Here is a 13098-nt window from a genome sequence, read left to right as displayed (position 1 = left end):
TGAGATTATAGGCATGCGCCACCACCGCCCAGCCTCATTCTACGGTCTTAAAATAATTGAAACCAAAATAAATAAATAATTGTAATGACTTGACGATTTTATTAACTATTAAAACGCTCATATGGGAATGTGTCTCAGTTGGGAGTGAATGCCTAGGATCTTGCACAAGCCCTGAGTTTGATGCTGAGAGCCTGTTGGATGGCTCACAACAATCTGTGACTCCATTTGCAGGGGATCAGCTGCCTTCACATAACCTCTGCTGGCACCGTGCGCCCGTGGTGTATATAACTACATAGGCAAACACATACACACACCAAAATACAAACTTTTTTTAAAACACTAATATAGTTGTGAAATTCTATACCCAAATATAATTCTAAGACTATTCTCAAAATTCAAATTTCTTTTCTAATAAAAGTGGAAATTTGTGGGTTTTTTCTTTTTAAATTTAAATTAGAAACAAGCCAGCTTCACATGTCAATCCCAGCTCCCCTTCCCTCCCCTTCCCTCCCCTCCCTCCCCCCACCAGTCCCCCTCCCCCCTCTGTTCCCCAGGGAGGGTGAGGTCTTCCATGGGGGATCTTCAAAGTCATATCATTCCAGGCAAGGCCTAGGCCCTCCCCCATGGTTGAGAGAGCATCCCTCCATGTCGAATGGGCTCCCACAGTCCATTTGTAAAGTCCATTTGTACACCGGAGATAAATACTGATCTACTATCCGAGGCCCCATAGATTGCCAAGGCCTCCTCACTGACACCCAGTTCAGGGGGGTCTGGATCAGTCCCATGCTGGCCTCTCAGCCACCAGTCTAGGGTCCGTGAGCTCCCCCTTGTTCAGGTCAGCTGCCTCTGTGGGTTTCACTAGCTGGGTCTTGACCCCTTTGCTCATCACGCATCCCTCTCTGACAATGGGTTCCAGGAGTTCAGTTCAGTGTTTAGCTGTGGGTGTCTGCCTCTGCTTCCATCAACTCCTGGATGAAGGCTCTAGGAGGATCTGTTTTGTTTTGTTTTTTAGATTTGTTAATTTCTGTGTGTTTGAGTGTTTTCCCTGCAGGTATGTATGTGCATCACCTGTGTGCCTGGTGCCCACAGAGGTTAGAAGAAGGCATCAGAGGCCGGGCACTGGTGGCGCACGCCTTTTAATCCCAGCACTCAGGAGGCAGAGACCGGCGGATCGCTGTGAGTTCGAGGCTGGGCTGGACCGACAGCCTCCAAAACAATACAGAGAAACCCTGTCTCGTAAAAACCAAAAAGAAGAAGAAGAAGAAGAAGAAGAAGAAGAAGAAGAAGAAGAAGAAGAAGAAGAAGAAGAAGAAGAAGAAGAAGAAGAAGGCATCAGAGATGTCCTGGTACTGGAGTTACAGGTGGGTTTGAACCACCATATGAGTACTGGGAACCAAGCCAAACCAGATCCTGTATAATGGTAGCAAGTTCTCTTAACTACTGAGCCATCTCAACCCCGCCTCCTCTCTTCTCTCTCTGTCTCTGTCTCTCTCTCCCCCTCTTTTTGTTTTTGTTTTTTTGATAGGGTATCTACGTAGCCATCCCTGACTGCCCTTTGACTCACTGTGTAGATCAGGCTGGCCTGGAACTCCCAGATATTCGCCTGCCTCTGCTAGCAATACGCCTGCCTCTGCTAGGAGTAAAGGCTGTAGTTTTCTGGGCAGGTTTTTATGTAGTTCCCTGGCAGCCTACTATGCCACCAAGAATAACCTTCAGATTTCGATCCTCCTGCCTCTGCCTCCCAAGTGCTGGGAGTACAGGTGTACACCATGCTTAGCCTCCTATGGGCATCCTTACCTAACTCTTCCGATGTGAGAATGCCTTGGGGGCTGGCAGTATTGCTCAGGGGATAAAGGCTCCAGCTGCTATTATCATCCGGGGGTCTTGATCGGCTTCATTTTTCTCTGCCAGTTAAAGATTTAAAAGGTAGGGGAAATCTCGAGAGAAACGGGAAGCCGCAGGGGAGGACCTCAGACTCAACAGACCGAATCAGCCAGGGGAGAGAGGCTTTTTTATTAGGGAGAGGAAACCCACAACAAATACACAGAAAAAGAGCTTCCGCAAAGCCAAAGGGAAACTCCAGTGCCCAAATTCCTGCTTCTCCTCCGGGGCCGGGTATTAAAGGTTTTGGGGGAGGTCCTCATTCCCTAATTTGGGGTTGGTCGGTTTGAACAAAGACGGAGAGGCTGATAGGCTGACAACTTTGAGGCAAACTGTCCAGATCCAGTCTTGAACTCGTCAAACCGGTCCGCCAGCAAAGTGGGGGGGTAACTGGCGGGAGGAAAAGCTGGCCAGGTCTCTTTAAGTTGCCGGACTTTTGTCTCAGGTCGGGGAGGTGAGGAAGAAGCCGGAAGTTTGCCATCTTCATCAGCTATTTGTGCCCGGCTCCCCGAAAGTCTGCTGGTCAGAGACCTTCTAACTCGTAGTTCCTCACTGAGAACCCTCCCCGGGACCCACGGGGTGGAGGGAGACAGCCAACCCCCACTAATTCATCCTTTGACTGGCGTGGCACTCCCCACTAAAATGGGGGGTTTTTACAAAAAGAGTTGGATTAGATATCTACTCTATCCATGGAGCATGGATAGAATTTTGGATGCAATATTCTTTAGAGCGTTTCAAGGAGAATAACCTCTAACTCCCTGCCTGACCAAGTCTCAAGTCAACTCACAAGAAGAAACTGCAGGCATTTCCAGTCCTGGGGGATGTAGATCACTTAGAACAGTGTTTGTCCAGCGTGTTTGGCGTTGGCGTGTTGGTGGCTCAAGCCTTTAATCCCAGCACTAGGGAGGTAGAAGCACCATATCTCTGTGAGTTCAAGGCCAGCCTGGTCTACAGAGTGAGCTCCAGGATAACCTCCAAAGCTACAGAGAAACCATGTCTGGAAAAGCCAAAAGAAAAAGAAACCCTGGGTTTGGCCTCCTGCAATTCAGTGGGAAGGATCAGAAGTTCAAGGTCATCCTCGGGTAGTTATGCTGTTGGAGTCCAGCCTGGGCTATCTGAGACCCTGTCTCAAAAAACAAAACAAGCACTCTGGACCAGCAACTTGGCAAGGCCCCAGGAGCTCCAACACAGCCATACCAAACCCTATGTCCCCCTCAAGGGCTGGAAATTCAAAGGAGCCAGAGGCAGAAGGGCCAGCTGTCACTACAAAAACCTGGATTTTACTGTCATTAAAAAAAAGCTTTGGCCAAAACAATACAGAGAAACCCTGTCTCGAAAAACCGGGGGAAAAAAAAAAAGCTTTGAATGTTGGGGTAAAAAATTGGGCATGATGACACAGGCCTTTTATCCCAGCCAACAAGAGGCAGAAGCAGGTGAGTCCGAATTTGAGGCCAGCCTGGTCTACATATTAAGCTCCAGGACAAACTAGACTACATAGAAAGACCCTGTCTCAAAAACAAATGAACAAGGAACAGTATTTCATGTAAAGCAATTGACAGCAGAGGCGTCCACCTTTGTTAGAAACTGAGTCCTCCATTTTGTCCCTGTCTTGTGAGGGAGGATCAAATGCGTAATTACTTGTTTTTGGTTTTTTTTGGTTTTTGTTTTGTTTTTTTTTGTTTGTTTGTTTGTTTTTTTGTTTTTTCGAGACAGGGTTTCTCTGTATTGTTTTGGAGGCTGTCCTGGAACTCACTCTGTAGACCAGGCTGGCCTCGAACTCACAGAGATCCGCCTGCCTCTGCCTCCCGAGTGCTGGGATTAAAGGCGTGCGCCACCACCGTCCAGCACTTTTTTTTTAACTAGTGTACACACACACACACACACACACACACACACACACACCATCCCTGCATTGGAGTAGCAATAAAGGCTTTCTTAGAGGAAACCCCAGGTCATGATAATCAGTGGCCTGGGTGGAGACCTACCATTCCAGTTGTGCTGAGTCCAATCACCTGGCCAAGGGGTCACCTTTAGAAGGCAGGTTCACCTTCAGCATCGATAAACAGAGAGGTGGAATAATTAGTCTTTTAGGAGCTACTGTACTGTTCCTTCCCAGAATTCTCTCTCCCTAGTCCAGTCCTTACTAGCCGAGCAGCCGCCAGGTTCCGCCGGGTGGAATGTGCAAATTTTCCTTTTCCTTTTTCTTCTTTCTGTTGCTGGCCAGAGCCTAAGTAAGCTCTGTGTGAGAGCTGGAGCTTTCTTATTCTTTCCTCTAAAGCCCTTCCCCACCTGTGGCTGCCGGCTGCCATCAAACCATTGACTCTTCACTGGCCTGACTCAAGAGGCTCGGCTTCTCCCGCTTCTCCATTCTCCTCCCCTGGAAAGCTGCCACCATTTACAGCTTGCCTGCCCTGGGATGTTTTTCTCTTAAGCTCTAATAAAAGTGTCCTTGAGCCTCTGATTGATTCTTTTTTTTTTTTTTTTTTTTTTGGTTTTTCGAGACAGGGTTTCTCTGTGGCTTTGGAGGCTGTCCTGGAACTCACTTGGTAGTCCAGGCTGGCCTCGAACTCACAGAGATCCGCCTGCCTCTGCCTCCCGAGTGCTGGGATTAAAGGCGTGCGCCACCAACGCCCGGCTTCTCTGATTGATTCTTAAATGCTTGGATTAAAGTGTCTAAGAACCCCGAAAGAATCCCAGTCTCCGCCGTGTCAAGAGGAATCCATAGCACATACCCCACTGTCTTCTGAGATGGGTCTCAGTTAGCACACACTGGCTATAAACTCACTATGTAACCAAGGGTAACCTTGAACTCTTGAATCTCTTGCCTCTGGCTACCAAGTGCTGAGACTGGGGAGGGGTGAGAAGGGGTCCGTTGGTTGGTTTGGGTTTGGGTTTTTTCAAGACAGGGTTTCTTTGACTGTCCCGAAACTCAGTTTGTAGTCCAGGCTGGCCTTGAACTGCCGAGATCTGCCTGCCTCTACTCCTGGAGTGCTGGGATGAAAGGCGTATGTTTTGTTTTGAGGAGGGGTCTCACTATAACAGCTTGGATTCAACTCCTGGCAATCTTCCTACCTCGGCCAGCCAGCTGTTGTCACTAGAAGCATGAACCTCCATGGCCCCTGCCTGTGACTCAGGGCGGTGCTGGGTTTCAAACCCATGGCTTTGTACAGCAAGGCAAGCTCCTACAGACATCATGTATTAGTTATTATGTCACTGTCACCTCCTCCAATCCGTGGGGGCCTGGCCTTTTCTGCCCTTTCCTGGGCTTGATGTCTTTGAACAGTGCTGGCCAGGTGTTCGACACATTGTCCTCAACTGGGGTCTGTCTTGGGGGGAGGGAGATGGGGGGGATGCCACAAAGGTGTGATGCCCATGTCAGCAGGTGTGAGATATCATTACACACCTGGTGGTGTCAACCTTGGTCACATGAATGAAGTGGGGTCTCCCAGGTCGTCCCAGCGTTGTTTTTATTTTTTCTCTTAAAAAAAAAAAGCTTCGGAGCATTGATGGCCACGCCTTTAATCCTAACATTGGGAGGGAGGGGGGTGACAGAGGCAGGCAGATCTCTGTGAGTTTGAGACCAGCCTGGTCTACAGAGTGAGTGCCAGGACAGCCTCCAAAGCCCCTGTCTCAAAAAACCAAAAAAAAAAAAAAAAAAAAAAAGCTTCTATTTCTTTTTTTCACACACTATTAGTAGAAGTGAGTGTCTTGTACACTCTGGTTTCTCTTCAGGTTGTACAAATCTTTCATCTTTTACTAAAGATTTCCATGGAAAAGACCAACTCTGGCCGGGCGTTGGTGGCGCATGCCTTTAATCCCAGCACTCGGGAGGCAGAGGCAGGTGGATCTCTGTGAGTTCGAGACCAGCCTGGACTACCAAGTGAGTTCCAGGACAGCCTCCAAAGCCACAGAGAAACCCTGTCTCGGAAAAAAAAACCAAAAAAAAAAAAAAAAAAAAAAAAAAGACCAACTCTGAATCTTGGCCCAATGTTTTGAGACCTCAAAATAGAAAAGAAAAGGGGGGAGGAGGAGCAAAAGGAGGAAAAGGGAGGAGGAGGAGATAGGGATTAAGAGTGTAGCTCACCCATCTAATGCATGTGCAAGGCCCCAGGTTTTTTTCCCAGCAACACACACACACACTCCACTCACAAGGAAATGAGTCACGACATCTAGTCTAAAGGGAGAGAAATTAAAAGCCATCTGCTAGAGGAAGAGGTATTAAGGAATATGTGAGGGAGGCTGGGAAATAACAGAGTTGGAAAAGTGCTTGTCTTGCATCCATCCCCAGGATCCAGATGCGCAAACTCATGCTTCTCATGCCAGCACTACACAGCAGCAGAGACCCTACACTCTGGCCAGCCAACCTAGTCTAACCGGTGAGCCCCAGGTCCTACAGAGACACTTGTCGTAAGGGGTGGGGGGGGCAGCTGGAGAGATGGCTTAACAGAGCATTGACTGCTCTTCCAAAGGATACAGGTTCAATTTTCAGCACCCACGGGGCAGCTCAAAACTGTCTGTAACTCCAGTTCCAGGGGACCTGGCACCCTCACACAGACATACATGTCCGGAAAACTCTAACGTACATTAAAAGGAGGGAGGGTAGAAGAAACTGGATCGATAAAGAGAGCTCACTCTTAACCTGAGTTTGGTCCCACCATCCATGTCAAGGCTCAAAATTGCCATTAAATCTAGTTCCAAGGGATCCAACATCCTACAGTTCTAAAGACACCCATATGCACATTTAGTACATAAACTCACTCAGGCACACATACATATGCATGAAGAAAAAATAAACAGGGGGCTGGAGAGACGGCTCAGCAGATAAGAGTACTGGCTGCTCTTCCAGAGGATCTGGGTTCAATTCCCAGCACCCACATGGCAGCTCACACCTATCTATATAACTCCAGTTTCAGGACACCAAACACCTTCATACAGACCTACATACAGGCAAAACATGGATGTACATGAAATAAAAATAAATAATTTTTGAAACAAGAAGAAAAAACAGCCGGATGGTGGTGGTGCACACTTTTAATCCCAGCACTCGGGAGGCAGAGGCAGATCTCTGTGAGTTCCAGACCAGACTGGTCTACAAGAGCTAATTCCAGGACAACCTCCAAAGCCACAGAGAAACCCTGTCTTGAAAAACCCAAAATAAATAAATAAATGAGCTGATGTGGTGACACATTCCTTTAATCCCAACACTTGGGAGGCATAGGCGGGAGGATCTGTGAATTTGAGGCCAGCCTGGTCTGCAGAGTGATTTCCAGACCATCCTGGGCCACACAGTGAGACCCAGTCTCAAAACAAAGAAAAATTTATAGAGATGGATGGATGAATGGACGGACAGACGGATGGATGAGCCTGAGAATTGAGGGCATTAAAAGTCTTCAGTGCCTGACAACACTCCAGGTTGTCCTTCAGCCTCCACATACATGTGTACCCATGTGACTCACAAGGAACTGTATATGTTAAAATCATCAGAGTTATAAACGCCCCGCAGGTCTTTCTAATGTGTATCTCATGTGTATGAATGTTCTGCCTGTATGTGGGCAAATGTACTACATGAATGTGGGAACCGTAGATGCTGAAAGAGAGGAAGGCACTGGATTCCCAGGAGCTAGGGTTATTGATCATTGTTGGCTATTACCTGGCTGGTGGGGATTAAACCCGAGGTCTCTGTAAGAACAGCCTGCGCTCCTAACCACTGAACTATCTGACCAGTCCCCATCAATAGAGATTTTTTTTTTTTGGTTTTTTGAGACAGGGTTTCTCTGTGGCTTTGGAGGCTGTCCTGGAACTCACTTTGTAGACCAGGCTGGCCTCGAACTCACAGAGATTCACCTGCCTCTGCCTCCCGAGTGCTGGGATTAAAGGCGTGCGCCACCAACGCCCGGCTTAGAGATTTTTTTTTTTTGAGGGTAGTAGATAATATCCTGTTGCTTCTTAAAGATTTGTAGTGTGGTAGGCAGAGGGTCTGTGTGTGTGTGTGTGTGTGTGTGTGTATGTTTTCTCGTGCGTGCGCAGTATTCATTCTTAGAGTGGGAAGGTAAGCAGGAGGAAGGCCATAGCAGTGCTAGGCAGTCAGTGTGTGGTATTCACTTGAGGTAGAGGGTTCTGCTTCTGAGGGAAATCTGTCATTACGTTGTGCGGTGACTCTTATCAGCTGCTTAGGTGCAGCATGTGACGGCGCCTGTGTTGTAATTTTTAAAAAATGGCTCCAGAGAGAAAGATGCCATGCAGCAAAGCCTGTGTGGAAGGGGTTTTATTAGGAGAAACTGAATGGGAGAGAAGGTGGGAGGGGAGAGGGGAGGCCAGTCTCTGGGGACAGGAACTGCAGAAAAAAAGAGACAGGCAGAGAGAGGGGGGGGCAGGGAGAGGGGAGGGAGAGGGAGGGAGGGAGAGAGAGAGAGAGAGAAAGAAAGAGAGAGAGGAGAGAGAGGAGAGAGAGATGCAAGGTGGGCAGGGTTCTTTTAAAAGGTAACATAGTGAATGTGCACAGGTGGTGCTCTTAGTGACTGCAGCTGAGGGTGTGTCCTGTCAGAACCCCAAGGGCAGGCCAGTGCAGATGCCTGGATACTAACAGCCTGTACTTGGATTAAAGTTGAGTGAGGTTATCATCCATGTCAATGGATCAATAGGACAGGAGAGCAAGGAAAAGACAGTCAGGGAGGTTTTAGAAAAAGCAGGATGCCATGTTGGGCCTTAGGGCATAGGCAGGGTTTGTAAGTAAAGATAAGAGGGTCAAGAACGGTCTGATTAAAGGTTAAAAGAACTGTGACAGAGCTTTTTGATTGATTTAGTTTCACTGAGTCAAGGTCTCACTCTGTAGCCTAGGCTGGCTTGGAACTCACTACAGGCCCAGATGGAGTTTGAATCACTGACTCCACCTGCCTCTGCCTCCTAATGCTGGGATCACAGGCATTGGCCCCATGCCCCAGTCAGTGGTGTCCTCTGCAGAAGGAAGCCAAAATGACAGAGAGTGACCTCAGGGGCTGCGAAGGAATTAGGTGTTTGATGGGGAAAGTGAAGATGTATTCTGAGAGCAGCAAGAGGACATTATTCTGTAGCTGGATTACACAACTGTAATCCCAGCATTAGAAGGCTGAGGCAGAAGGATTGGGCTACATGGTCAGACAATGTCTCAAAAAGGAGGAAGAGGAGACAGAGGAGGAGGAGGGAAAAGGCTAGCCTCTGGCTTGCTACACCTGTGGTGTCAGAGCAGCACACAGTAGCTTAGTCAAGTATGGTGGGGACAGATCTGGAGTCACCAAGGTCCTGGAGGAAGTTTGGGAAGGGAACAGAAAGAATTTTTTTGTATGGGCTCAGAGGAAGAACCAGGTTAAATGTGCAGGACTGGTGTTGGAGAACCAGAAGACCCTGTGGGGGTGGCTAAGGCAAGAGGAAATACAGGTGGCACCAGGGGTTTAGCCGGAAGGGGTGCTGGAGGAAGATGGAAAGTCTGCTTCAGCTGGGGGAATTTTTGGTTTTTTGTTGTTGTTGTTGTTTTTTTTTGGGGTTTTTTTTTGTTTTGTTTTGTTTTGTTTTGTTTTTCGAGACAGGGTTTCTCTGTGGCTTTGGAGGCTGTCCTGGAACTAGCTCTTGTAGACCAGGCTGGCCTCGAACTCACAGAGATCAACCTGCCTCTGCCTCCCAAGTGCTAGGATTAAAGGCGTGTGCCACCAACGCCCGGCTTGTTGTTGTTTTGTTTTGTTTGTTTGCTTGTTTTCAGGGGGAGGGATTTTGGGACAGGGTTTCTCTGTGTAACAGCCCTGGCTGTCCTGGAACTCGCTCTGTAGACCAGGCTGGCCTCGAACTCACAGAGATCCGCCTGCCTCTGCCTCCCGAGTGCTGGGATTAAAGGCTCGCACCACCAGTTGGTCTGAAAGTTAGGAATCTGTTCTCCGCTGCCGAGTCCTGGGGTGTGGTATCTATGTACAGAGAGGCAGGTGAGCTTCCTGAGGGCTGTGGAAGCCGCTGGTGATGGCTTCACCTCAATAAAGACAACAATGGATGAATCATGCCATCGTCATTTAAGAGTGATTTATTAGAGTTGGGCTAGTGGCACAAGGCTTTAACCCCAGCACTCGGGAGGTAGAGGCAGGAGGATCTCTGTGAGTCTGAGACCAACCAGGTCTACAGAGCAAGTTCCAGGAAAAGGTTCCAAAGCTACAGAGAAGCCCTGTCTCAAACAAACAAACAAACAAACAAGCAAACAAAAATAGAATGGTTTATGGAGACCAGACTTGGCTGAGCAAGCCTTTAGGCTTCCCTGTACTTTAGGAAGCGGAGACAGGTGCACCTCTGTGAGTTTCGGGCCAGCCAGTAACATAGTAAGATCCTGTTAAGACAGCCAAAGAAAACGAAGAATTATCTACTTGGTGTATAATTTAACTCTTCAACACTATAAAAGGGATTCACTGTCAGCCTGGATTGAGGCTGAGTCTGAGTCTGGAGGAGTGTGGTCTTGAGGCCTCTCTGAGCTACACAGTAAAAGACTGTCAAAAGAAAAGGGGGGATGGGAGGAGAAAAGGGGAGAGGCTGGATCAACCATTAGGAGCACTTGCTGCTCTTCCAGGAGACCCAAGCTCCAAAGGCCCACAAGGTGGTTCACAACCATGGTTAACTCTGGCTCTAAGGGACCTGCCAAACCTCCTCCAACCTCTGTGGACACAAAGTAGACACGGTTGGCTCCAGAAACTGCTCTGACTTAGATAGAAGGAAATAAGAGTGTAGTAAACAGAATTGGACCTTCACCTTTGTCTTATCAGGATGGCAGAGGGTGGGTCCTTAGGAAGGGTCATTTACAGTGTGTTCCCTGGAGCTCCTGAGACATGGCAGCCTTCATGTCTAACAACATCACAGCCATGCACTAGGAAGACACACAAGGAAGTTGCCCCTCTTGGTAGCCACAGAGCAGCAAATAGCTCTATCTCTATGGTTGCTCATGAAGCTGGTTGAGAGCTAATGCAGTGGCTGTTTGCAAACCACGGTGAGGAGACGAGAAAAATAAGACACATGCTTAGATGATTCTACTTCCTGGAATAATCTGTCCCGACTCTTGAGCTGTCCCTATGAATCAAGGTGTTCGATAAGAATAAGCATCACAAACCAAGTTTGCAGCACTCCTCGGGATGCCTGAGTTGTATGTCACAGTCCAGACGAGCCACACACAAAACACAGCGTCACTGACTCAGAATGTGCGCAGCTTGACCGTGTTCCTGGGAGTCTACCCGTCCATCCCGGAGCCTTTAATCCCAGCACTCGGGAGGCAGAGGCAGGCAGATCTCTGTGTGTTCGAGGCCAGGCTGCTCTCCAGAGTGAGTGCCAGGACAGCCAGACTACACAAAGAGAGCCTGTGTCAGAAAGCAAAAAAGCCAAAAACCCAAGCAAACAAAACAAAGCAAAACCCAAAAAGGACAAAGGAAGAATAGAGAGAATGAAAGACAGAAGAGGAAGAAGAAAACCAAGAGTGGGGATGTGTTTAGACTTTTGGGAGTACAGAGAGAAGTCTCATTTTGTTTTGTTGGTTTCTGAGAGGGCCTTACTCTGTAGCTCAGGCTGGCCAGGAACTAACTATATAGGCCAGGCTGGCCTCAGCCTTGAGGTGACTCTCCCAGGTCCTTCTCCATACTGGCCTTACAAGCATGTATCGCCATGCTCTGCCCAGTTTGTTTGTTTGTTTGTTTCTTGGCAGTAGTGACCTCTCCATCCTGTACCTCCTGCCTCTGCTGTCTGAGTTCCGGGATGAATAGGCCTGTGCCTTTATTTGCAATGCCTCCGTTTTAATGAGCACTTAAGCAGTTCTGTGGAGACTGGGATCCAACAAGATGGCATTCTTGTTTTTATATTATACATTTTCTCAAGGAATTTGTTGCTTCAGTGGCCAGGCTGATAAGCCCGGTGCATAACACAAACAGAACTGGTATCCGTTGGCCGCTATCAAGTTCTAGGTAATTATAATTCTTCTTTTATTGAGATTTATTTATTTTTATTTTATGTGTTTGGGTGTTTTACAGATATGCAAAATATGTACCATGTATATACAGAAGAGGACATTGGATCCCCTGGAACTGGAGTTACAGTTGGTAGGCACCGTATGGGCGCTGGGAATTGAACCCTGGTTCTTTGGAAGAGAAGCCAGTGCTCTTAACTGCTGAGCCATTCCTCTAGCCCCAGGAGAATGGTAATTCTTTTTTTTTTTCCTTTTTTGGTTTTTCGAGACAGGGTTTCTCTGTGTCTTTGGAGGCTGTCCTGGAACTCACTCTATAGATCAGGCTGGCCTTGAACTCATAGAGATCCGCCTGCCTCTGCCTCCTGAGTGCTGGGATTAAAGGCGGTGCTCCACCAACACCCGGCTAGAATGGTAATTCTTTTTGTTTGTTTGTTTGTTTGTTTGTTTCGATACAGGGTTTCTCTGTGTCTTTGGAGGCTGTCCTGGAACTCACTCTATAGATCAGGCTGGCCTTGAACTCACAGAGATCTGCCTGCCTCTGCCTCCCGAGTGCTGGGATTAAAGGTGTGTGCCACCAACGCCCGGCTAGAATGGTAATTCTTAATGAGACATTCTCCATACTTTGTTAAACATTTTCTCAAAGACTCTTGTGTCTTTGGGACAGTGAGCTGGCTCAGTAAGCAAAGGCAACTGTCACCAAGGTTGATGCGTGAGTCCAATTTCTGGGACCCTCTGGTGGAAAGAGAGAACTCCACGTTGCCCCCTGGGCCTTGTTGGCTACAGGTCAGAAGCTTTCCTTAGCAGCTGTTTCACTCAGTGGAGCGTTTATAAATCGGGAGAAGGGAAGGTTAGGTATGTTCACACAACGTGCTTTCTTCCCTGTCTCACTCACTCTTCAGACGGTGACCAGTTATATATTCCCAGTGACACAAGAAAACTGGTTACAAAGCTATCTCATTTGGTGCACGGGGACTACTAGATCTGGTCCCAGGTTTGTGTTCCAAAACACCTGCCGTGTGACCTCGCAGCTGCCCACCCGGAAGCCTGTGTCTGGGTAGTCGAGTGTCAGAGAGGAGTTTGGGGGTCCCATACCGCAGCAGGGCTGCGCCCCACGGGAGCTTTACCCAGAGCCCCGCTGGTATCAGTCTTTCTAACCACCCGGCTATAAAACAGTTGTACTTTGCTTACATCTTGTAAAAACACCCATCAGAAGGAAAGCAATAAAGCAGAATAGGCCTGTCACCATAGGAACCTTCCCTGTT

Source organism: Mesocricetus auratus, unplaced genomic scaffold, assembly GCF_017639785.1.
Source record: "Mesocricetus auratus isolate SY011 unplaced genomic scaffold, BCM_Maur_2.0 Super-Scaffold_100676, whole genome shotgun sequence".
Classification (NCBI taxonomy): domain Eukaryota; kingdom Metazoa; phylum Chordata; class Mammalia; order Rodentia; family Cricetidae; genus Mesocricetus; species Mesocricetus auratus.
The sequence above is the reverse complement of the archived record's forward strand: the minus strand, read 5'-3'. Positions refer to the sequence as shown.